Here is an 8,485-nt window from a genome sequence, read left to right as displayed (position 1 = left end):
AACGCTCCATATAAATTATTCCAAACTATTTCCGAATTATCTTCTTTTCTAGCTTGTATAGGTTTCATATTTATAGAACTATGTTTAGAATTATTATAACCTTTCACTAAATCATCTAACACATTGATATATTTATATGTTTCATTAGCAGTAAAATATTTCCACATTCTAGTTTTCAATGTTTTATTAAATCTTTCTATAATAGATGCTTTTTTGTCTGAGTGTGTTGAAAAATAATCTACATCGTTATCAGATAATAGTTTTTTAAAATGTTTGTTATAAAATTCCTTACCTTCATCAAATTGTATCTTATCTGGAATAGCTTCTTTAGATATTGATTTAAAAGCATTTGTCACTTCTATACCCGTTTTATTTTTGATTGGAATTGACCACGCGTATCTACTGAATATGTCTATAACATTTAGTATCCAAAAATATCCTTTGTTGTATTCCTCTAAGTTCTTCATGTCAATTAAATCTGCTTGCCATTGTTGATCAATATATGAAACCATAACTTTTCTTGTTAAATAAGTTTTATACATTTTCTTGTGGATTTGATATGTTGGTTGATTTTGTAACCATGATTTTAAGTCACTATATTTTATATCACCGTGTGGGTGCCGTACGGCACCATAACCATTATCAGATTTAATTTTATTCCATAATTCTGAAACGTTAGAATATGATACTTCACTTTCTGGGTTATAATATAAATCTCTTAAATATTGTTCTTTTTTCATCTTCTTTTAATCCATTAATAATAATTTAGATTTAGTTTCAATGGCTTTATGATTTGACTTATTTTCTGGTATGATAGGTTTGTTGTCATTGGAATCATTATTGTTATCAGATTTGAATTTTGATTTATATATTACACCGGATAATATAATAACTGTTACTAATCCAATTGTAATATATAATTTATAATTACTTCCAGCATAAGAAGAATCAGATGGATTATTATTTGAATCAATATCAGATAATTTCTGTGATTCATTTATATCAGTTAATTTCTTTTTCTTAGCTTTTTTTAATTCTGAAGATCTTTTACCTAATTCTCTTGCCCATTTAATTTGTTTCTCGGATCTAGCCTTTTTCTTAACTCCATCACTCATTTATTTTAGTTAATTTTTGTTCTGATTCATTTTCTGTTTCGACGTTTGGTTGTAGTACATCTGTTTCGTTCTTACCTGATTTATATTCCATAGGCTTGATGTTCGAAAATGTTATGACACCAGTAGAAATTAATGTCATAACCGATCCTAATTGAAATGAAGCATATCCAACCCATTTTTGTAATTCAGTCATAACTAAGTAGTCATTTTTCAAATCACTATATAATTTATTTTCATCATCAATTGGTATTAACTGGTTACATAACTTAGAATAACATTTGACAATACCATTCGAAATAGAATCATTTATTTTAGCTAATCTTGCCTCTTCATAAATCTTAAAATATTTTATTACTTTATCTGGTTTCATAGCATCTAATTCTTGAAAAGTAATAGTCTTAGTTAAAAATTGTTAACACTTTCCGCTAGCAATTAATAATTCAAGATGATGCTTACAATATAAATAGTATTCATAATCTATATTGTTATTAACTTGAATAGAATTAGAAACAACTGTATCTTTATTATCACTAATACCCAAATCATCTAATGTCTTTTCAATATCAATACTATTCTTATTAGATTTCTTTGACATTTATATTAGAGGAAAAAAGCAAAAAAAATATTATAAGTATTCTTCAAATGATACTAGCTAGTTAAAGCTAAAGAATTCTAGTATTAGTTATTGTTTTTTTAGTATTTTTTATTTGTGATATAAAGTATTCTTTTTTGAAAAGAAAATATTAAAAATTAAAATAGAAATAATAGATAGTTGAAGGTATGTAATTTTTATTATATTTTATTTAAATTCTATTTGATATCTCACTACTTTTGTTTATCTATTAGGAGCAGTAGTTATAACTGTCCAGATAAGTCATTTCGGATCCTTGATATCAAATTCCTCAACGTATCGTTCATTATTTGGATTATTGTTCCATAATTCAACAAATGTCTTTGCTTTATCCAGTTGATCTAAATATAATTTCATATCTAGTTTATTAGATTTAATTATGTTTTCCTTCTTTTCTAAAGGTCTTAAATTCTTCCAACCCCAAATAAGTTTTTTATTGTATTCATCATTCATGTTAAATTTAGATATTGGTAACACGTGATCAATATGGTAATAATCCCCATAATTATCTATATTCATTTTATCATCGAATTGAAATATAATCCATGATTTGAGAAATTCATCTGAACAACCCAATAAATTAGATAATGTTTCTGAATGTGTTTCTTTGTTGAATAATTGTGTTAATCTAGATCTTAAGCATTGTTTTTATCTAAAATTAAGATCTGTTTGATATCTTTCTCTCATATATTCTGCCATATAATAATTATAATGTTCTATATTATCTTCTCGATATTGTTTGGTATATAGTTTAAAACAAGTTTTACAGCAATATTGAAAACCATCTTTGCTAATCTTACGCTTACTAAATTATGTTAATGATTTATCTAATTCACATTTAGAACACTTCTTGTAGTATATGTTTATAACACCAGTGTTATTTGTAATATTGATAATTTGTGGTTATTCTGGTTCCATTTATTATACGTATTTCTTTACTAAATTGGTTAATAATTTTAGAATCCTCTTCCATTTCTTCGACCAACGTCATCCTTTTTCATTCCTCGCTGCTTTTGATAAGTCAGTTTCGATTCCTTGATATCTAAATAATACCACTGAGCAAACCGCGCATTCGTACGCGGTTTTGCTTAATGCGCATGCGTTAATCATAATTATATATTCATTCTATAAATTCTGTAAAATAGAAACAACCGAACACAGAAAATATCAAAACGTGTTCGCATTAGGCAAACCGCGCATTCATGCGCGGTTTTGCTCAATGCGCATGCGTTAATCATAATTATATATTCATTATGTAAATAGAAACGACCGAACATGAAATATCTGAATCATACAACTGAGCAAACCGCGCATTCGTGCGCGGTTTTGCTTAATGCGCATGCGCTAATCCTAATTATATATTCATTCTGAATAGAAACGACCGAACATAAAAATTCACCAAACAGATTTACACAATTCATTATACAAGTTGTTCAGTCATTTCTTCCAATACATCATTTGATTTCTATAAATACAATTTATAATTACAAACATTTTTCAATTGCCGGTAAATATTTAACTACATCAACAAATGTTAAACTTAATCATTGGAGTCTTAATGTTTTTGAAATTCTTATATAGTTTCTTCGTCGATCTTTTGGTGATTCTATTGGTTTGATATCCATTGCTGTTGATTCCTCAGTCAGAAAGAGTATCTTGAGTTTCTCTATCACTTCTTGATTCGTATGGCGTTTTATTAATCTAAAAGATATTAGCGGTAACTCTAACCATCTAAAATATATACTAAATACACTTAAATATATCTAAAGGTTTCATATTTAATAGCCTTAATAACTACAACAAACAGTACTTACATTTAGATTTATAATTGTAAACTATAAACTCCTAATTTCGTTTCGAAAGATAGAATATCCTGAGCACAATATTACAGCGTATGTCCATTTCCGGGGCGATTTCTAGAATGACACGTCGTTAATTATGCCACGTCATCTAGTTCCGGTTCTAGAGTGTTCTCTCTCTGCACGTTTGTAATAATGATTCATAATGTCTCGGCGTCATAGTAACAGCTGTAACAGCTGTGAATTTATAGATTTATTCCATAGCTCTGTACATTGAATGTATATAGGTTCAAATAGAATCATGTTCTAGTATAAACATCAGATCCTTGATATCAAATTCCTCAACGTATTGTTCATTATTTGGATCATTATTCCATAATTCAATAAATTTCTTTCCCTTTGTTAACTGTTCTGAATATAACTGTAAATATTCTAGTTTCAATTTATTCTCTAAATGTGTTTTAGTTTTATTGTGTCTTGCTTTTTGGGATTTATCTATGTTGATATTACATGTTGGACAGTAGTACTTATTTGCTTCCATTTTAATACTACATTTTTTATTAAAATTGATTTTAGAAGTTCAATGATTTAAATGTTATTCATTTATATGATTATTTTAAGAGTAATAGGGATAATAGGCTTTCAAGCCAAAGGTTGAACGGGCGGGTGAGTAAAAAATGAAAAACATGAAAATAATTACAATTTCTACTTGAATTAGGAGTGAAACTCATAAAAATGAAAAATAAATTCGAGTGTGTGAGAATTTATTTTTCATTTTTATGAGTTTCGCGAGTAATTCAAGTAGAAATTGTAATTATTTTCATGTTTTTCATTTTTTACGAGCTCGCTCGTTCGACCTTTGGCTTGAAAGCCTATTATCCCTATTACTGATATTCCTCAGTCCAGACTTATTTACGTAACCATGTCTCGCCTGAGATAAGCGATAGCTAACCTGACCTCGGTCACTAGGCTAATCGAGACGTCTGCGTGTGCAGATTTCAGTAGTTTCACAGTTGCTATGCAACCACAGTAACCATTGGATTAGACTACATATGAATATATTTACCTACACTACAACCCTTTCTTCCAAATTATCCACATGTTTTCGTTTTCTAGTGTGTTATAATATTTACGGAAAATATAATACTCAACAAAAAAGGCGACTATAGGTATGTATATGTAGGTGATTCAGACGGTGGGCGGACGTCTCGATCGAACGCCTGTTTATTTGATGATGTCACAATTTTGATCTTGTTGATCGCATTTTCACCAGGGTCGGGTTTCGGGTTTCACGAAGGGGAATTTAAGCTCCTCCTAATTCCGGTGTGCATAGATAGCGACGGGGCTGGTCATTTTATTAATGATAGTTTTTTCATCGTATAGGAATAATGCAATAATTAATTTGGAATTAACTTCGGAGATAATTACAATTAATTACTTTTCCCTAATTAGCGTTTGTGAAAGAGATTTAATCATCGAATTCACTAACTAGAATAAAGCACTTTCAATTCGAATTATCACCTAAACCGGGCCCAGGGCATTAACCCATTTGGCTGTGGGAAAAACTACATATCACAAGTCACGCGTACAATCTCGTAGCTTCATACACTCATATCGGAATGATGACGTATTAGCAGCAGCTGGCAGTTTTTAAAAGGAAAGAAATTTCCGAGGATTTCGCTTATTTCACAAAACCTTCAATGAATAAAAGAAGATATTATGAGTTGCTGAGTCAAAGTGCATGTCAACGCTCCGGGCAACGCTCGCAATCAGCACACCTGGTTGCGCGATGTGTTTAGGCGTCTCGATTGGCCTCGTCTCGACTGGTGGTCAAGGTTGCGGCTAGCACTTGAGAGCAGACACCATAGTTACGCAATCATAACATTTACCTGTCCGCAGTAGAGTCGAATCGAATATACCAGCGCCACCTGGCGAATAAGTAGCCAGCTTCACATTTTGAATTGGGAGCCGGGAACCGGGAGCCGGCTACCGGTTCCCGGTTCCCGATTCGGCTCCCGATTGAAAATGATTTTCAAATATGTTGACAATATTTCAATACACATTTCAATAGCCAACTTCATATCGCTGACAAAGGTAAACCAATTAACTAACCCGAATTAAGCATTTTCCATTAGAATTATCACCTAAACCGGGCCCAGGGCAGAAGAACTAGTAACATATAACAAATTATGCAGTACGTCTTTCTCGTATCAGACCGATGATGCTCACATCGCAGTATTCTCCACTATTACATTCCCCAGAATTGACGTCATCCGCGTCTCTGTAGGCAGACAAAATGAAATTAGGTCACCGGCGTCTCTGTAGTCAACGAGCAACAGCTGACGCTCACATCGCGCAAATGTTTGTTTTCATCATCGCGCGCAGTGACGTCACGCGGAAAGTCCAAACTTAATGGTAGAAAAGTGTACCTAAACTTTATCGTATCGGCACGAAATCTATTCGTTAACACAGATCAGACAATCCTCTTTCAATCCATACCACTCAACGCGTAATCGAAGCCACACGAACGGAGATTACGCGCTAAAAAGTTAATACGCTATGGCTTAGCCGCTTATAGTATAGAATATAGTTGCATAGTAACTGTGTATATTGAAGTCACACGCGTGTTGTTAATTCAGACGTCTCGATTAGCCTGGTGGCCGAGGTCAGGTTGCACTCATTTCAGCAGACATAGTTACGTAATTATGTTTACCTGCTGTCCGCAATAGAGTCGAATCGAATAAGTAGCCAGCTTCACATTTTGCAATTGAGACGTCTAAACAACCATCTTATCTCTGCGCCAATGTTAGTGGTCTCACTGTTTTACCATGCAGCCGTGGTAACTATTGGATTAGAATTTTGTGTGCGCTCTCATTTCAAGCTATTTTCGGTTTAGGGATGAGAAAAATGTTCTTTTATGGTTTCTATGGAATTTGATAGATAGGAAAATATTAAGTTTAATAGAATATTGAAGTGATTGTTTTTTCATCTTCGACAATGGATTTACCCTGCATGAAGGGTGATTTATACGGCGGGCAGAAAGCGTCTGTTTATTTTATATCTTACAATTTCATGGGCTTGCAGATATTGTTGTCTTGGGGATTCGATAACTTTCGTTAGAAACTTTCTCTCTTGTTAACCCTTTCAGTGCTGACTAATCAATACCCTATAGCTCGGGAACAATCGATGGTTTATTGATTAAATGATTAAAGAGGCGAATAACATATGAAGAAGTCGATTGGTGACGAGAAAAACGACCGAGCAATACGCACGTTCTTAAACCAAGTTATGTTATTAATAGACGCAGCTTACTGACGTATAGCTACATACAGCTGACCGCGAGTCTCGCGGTCGCATACGCAATCGTGTTTAGACGTCTGGATTGGCTCGCGCCACACCTGGCGATTTCTTGTCAAGGTTGAGGTCGAGTTTGTTTATCAGCAGAGTAGACATAGTTACGTAAAATGTCTGGACTACGGCATAGTGTATACCAGCGCCACCTGGCGAATAAGTAGCCAGCTTCACATTTTGAATCGGGAGCTGAACCAGTAGCCGGCTCCCGGTTCCCGGTTCCCGATTCGGCTCCCGGTTCAACAGCATTTTGAATCGGGAGCTGAACCTGTAGCCGGCTCCCGGTGCCCGGTTCCCGATTCGGCTCCCGGTTCCCGATTCGGCTCCCGGTTCAAAAGCATTTTGAATCGGGAGCTGAACCAGTAGCCGGCCCCCGGTTCCCGATTCGGCTCCCGGTTCAACAGCATTTTGAATCGGGAGCTGAACCAGTAGCCGGCTCTCGGTTCCCGGTTCCCGATTCGGCTCCCGGTTCAAAAGCATTTTGAATCGGGAGCTGAATAAGGAACCGGGAACCGGGAGCCAGCTTCACAGGGGTTTGGTAGGCATGGAAAAATATTGTTAAACTTTCAAATCATGGAGTGTCTTTTCTCTCTTTAAACCCCTTTCAATGAAAGTTTTTTTAAAACCAATGTTTTGAACAAAAATCAATGTACCCCTAAAACTGACCGAGCTACCCCACCTGATGTGCTTACCCCACCTGACTTGTCATTATAGAAACAGAACCTTGATCCTTCATCCTCTGAATCTGACTACGACTGTCCGGAATATAGGCATCATGAAAATGTAATCAAGTCCCTTCGACTTCAGTTGAGAGAGAGAGAGCATGGAACGAAATAAAAAAACTGCTTGCCCTCAACATGCAGTTACAAACTGGTATGTTTATTTTGTAAAAATCTTAAATGGTTGTATAATACGATTTGATCTTAGGGGCAGAAATATTTCTTTTTTTTAAATTTGTATGAAATAGAACAAGGCAGGGATCATGGTATTTCAAAACTTTTCAGATTTGCCTATTCATATCAAGCAGACTATTGTTGAAAACCTGAGGAAACGTGGTACATCTCTGCTCCATGGATTAGATCTGCATTTTCAGTGACATTGAATGACTATGACACTTCTTTTTTGCTTTTTAATTCAGCAAATGAAAATATATGACAATGATAGACGACAACAACTTATACAACCGCAGCAACAACGAATACAACAAAAACAGCAACTTCATCCACAACTGCAACAACAACTGCAAGAAGAACAACAACACCCACAACGACCACGACAGCAACAACTGCAACTACCACCACTTCGACAACCACTGCAACAACAACAACCACAAGAACAGCAACAGCTGCATCAACCACCACAACAGCATTATATGGAAGCTGATACAAATGATCTTGAATTACTTCAGGTATTTACATATTAGATTTTGTAAGCTCGAAATAGCTTTAGTAAAGAATACCATTTACACTGTAAATTCTTTTTATTTTAGGATGCCTACTCTCTGTTGGATGAAACAACAGCTGCTGCCATACGCCGATTAGTTGGAACACCAAATACAGTTTGGCGTATGGCATACATGCTGTTATCCG

The sequence above is a fragment of the Tubulanus polymorphus genome, chromosome 10, assembly GCF_964204645.1.
Source record: "Tubulanus polymorphus chromosome 10, tnTubPoly1.2, whole genome shotgun sequence".
Taxonomy (NCBI): domain Eukaryota; kingdom Metazoa; phylum Nemertea; class Palaeonemertea; order Tubulaniformes; family Tubulanidae; genus Tubulanus; species Tubulanus polymorphus.
The sequence above is the reverse complement of the archived record's forward strand: the minus strand, read 5'-3'. Positions refer to the sequence as shown.